The sequence below is a fragment of the Moschus berezovskii genome, chromosome 9, assembly GCF_049115385.1.
Source record: "Moschus berezovskii isolate FMDL1 chromosome 9, NW_MosBer_1.0, whole genome shotgun sequence".
NCBI classification, from domain to species: Eukaryota; Metazoa; Chordata; class Mammalia; order Artiodactyla; family Moschidae; genus Moschus; species Moschus berezovskii.
This window is the reverse complement of record NC_142468.1, coordinates 102666298-102669427: the sequence shown is the minus strand read 5'-3', so window position 1 is coordinate 102669427 and position 3130 is coordinate 102666298.

Genomic DNA, 3130 nt, shown 5'->3' with positions numbered 1-3130 from the left:
AAACCACAGGGAATATTAATAGCTGTGAATTCTCTCCAAGGTCCTCATCTCAGTACCAAGACCTGGCTCCAACCAACTGCCTGCAAGCTCCTATGCTGGATGCCTCAGGTCAAAAAACCAGCAAGATAGGAACAGAGCCCTGCCCCTAAAAGAAATAAAAAAAAAAAAGAAGAAGACAAAAAATATATTACAGACAATGGAGCAAGGTAAAAATCTAAAATACCAAATAAATAAAGAGGAAATAGGCAACCTATCTGAAAAAGAATTGACAATAACGATTCAAAATCTCAGAAGTAGAATGGAGGCACAGATTGAGAAAATACAAGAAAAGTTTAATAAGACACTAGAAGAAATAAAGAACAAATAAATAGTCATAAACAACACAACAACTGAAATGAAAAATACACTAGAAGGAATCAATAGCAGAATAACTGAAGCAGAAGAACACATAAAGTGAGCTGGAGGATAGAATGATAGAAATAACTGCCAAGGAGAAGAATTAGGAAAAAAGAATTTAAAGAAATGAGAACCATCTCAGAGATCTTTGGGACAACATTAAACACATGAACATTGAATTACAGGGGCACCAGAAGAAGATGGGAAAGAGAAAGAGTCAGAGAAAATTTTTGAGAAGATGATAGTTGAAAACTTCCTTAATATGGGAAAGGAAATATCCACACAAATCCAGGAAGCATAGAGAGTCCCATGAAGGATAAACCCAAGGAGAAACATGGCAAGACACACATAAATAAAGCTAACAAAAATTAAACTCAGAGAAAAATTATTACAAGAAACAAGGAAAAAAACAACAAATAACATTCAAGGGAATCCCTGTAAGGTTATCAACTGACTTTCAGCAGAAACTATGCAGGCGAGAAGGGTTGGCTGGATATATTTAAAGTGATGAAAGAAAAAAAACCTACAACAAAGAGTACTCTACCCAGCAAGAAGCTTATTCAGATTTGGTGGAGAAAACAAAAGTTTTATAGACAAGCAAAAGGGAAGAGAATTCAGCACCATCAAATCAGCTTTACAACAAATGCTATGGAAACTTCTCTAGGTGGGAAACACAAGAAAAATAAAAGAACTACAAAAACAAACTCAAAACAATTTTTAAAAAGGGTAATAGGAACATACATATCAATAATTACCTAAAATGTAAATGGATTAAATGCCCTAACCAAAAGGCAAAGACTAGATAAAGGTATACAAAACAACACTCATACAAATGCTGCCTTCAAGACATCCAATTCATACCTATGGACATGTGAAGACTGAAAGTGAAGGAATGATAAAAGAAATTCTATGCAAATGGAGATCAAAATAAAGCTGGAGTAGCAATACTCATATTAGAGAAAATAGACTTTAAAATAAAGAATGTTACAAAGGATAAGGGAAAACATTACATAATGATCAAGGTTTCAGTTCAAAAAGAAAATGTAATTAGGTCCCATTTGTTTATTTTTGCTTTTATTTCCAATATTCTGGGAGGTGGGTCATGGAGGATCCTGCTGTGATTTATGTCGGAGAGTGTTTTGCCTACGTTCTCCTCTAGGAGTTTTACAGTTTCTGGTCTTACATTTAGCTCTCTAATCCATTTTGAATTTATTTTTGTGTATGGTGTTAGGAAGTGTTCTAGTTTCATTCTTTTACAGGTGGCTGACCAGTTTTCCCAGCACCACTTGTTAAAGAGACTGTCTTTTCTCCATTTTATATTCTTGCCTCCTTTGTCAAAGATGAGGTGTCCATAGGTGCGTGGATTTATCTCTGGGCTTTCTATTTTGTTCCATGATCTATATTTCTGTCTTTATGCCAGTACCATACTGTCTTGATGATTGTGGCTTTGTAGTAGAGCCTGAAGTCCGGCAGGTTAATTCCCCCAGTTCCATTTTTCTTCCTCAAGATTGCTTTGGCTATTCGAGGTTTTTTGTATTTCCATATAAATTGTGAGATTATTTAATTAAAATCAAAAGCTTCTGCACAGCAAAGGAAACTATAAGTAAGGTGAAAAGACAGCCTTCAGAATGGGAGAAAATAATAGCAAATGAAGCAACGGATAAAGGATTAATCTCCAAAATATACAAGCAGCTCCTGCAGCTCAATTCCAGAAAAATAAATGACCCAATCAAAAAATGGGCCAAAGAACAGACATTTCTCCAAAGAAGACATACAGATGGCTAACAAACACATGAAAAAATGCTCAACATCCCTCATAATCAGAGAGATGCAAATCAAAACCACAATGAGATACCATTTCACACCAGTCAGAATGGCTGCTATCCAAAAGTCTACATGCAATAAATGCTGGAGAGGATGTGGAGAGAAAGGAACCCTCTTACACTGTTGGTGGGAATGCAAACTAGTACAGCCACTATGGAGAACAGTGTGGAGATTCCTCAAAAAACTGGAAATAGAACTGCCATATGATCCAGCAATCGCACTCCTGGGCATACACACCGAGGAAACCAGAATTGAAAGAGACACATGTACTCCAATGTTCATTGCAGCACTGTTTATAATAGCCAGCACATGGAAGCAACCTAGATGTCCATCTGCAGATGAATGGATAAGAAAGCTTTGGTACATATACACAATGGAGTATTATTCAGCCATTAAAAAGAATACATTTGAATCAGTCCTAATGAGGTGGATGAAACTGGAGCCTATTATACAGAGTGAAGTAAGCCAAAAAGAAAAACACCAATACAGTATACTAACACATATATATGGCATTTAGAAAGATGAAAATGATAACCCTGTATACGAGACAGCAAAAGAGACACAGATGTATAGAACAGTCTTTGGGACTCTATGGGAGAGGGTGAGGGTGGGATGATTTGGGAGAATGGCATTGAAACACGTATGTTGTCATATGTGAAACGAATCACTAGTTCAGGGTCAATGCATGTTATAGGATGCTCGGGGCTGGCATGCGGGGATGACCCAGAGGAGGATAAAGGGAGGAGGGAGGTGGGAGGGGGGTTCAGGAGGGGGAACTTATGTAAACCCGGGGTGAATTCATGTCAATGTATGGCAAAACCAACCAATATAATATTGTAAAATAATTTGCCACCAATAAAAAATAAATTAATTACCAAAAAAATGTAACAATTATAAATATTTATGCATC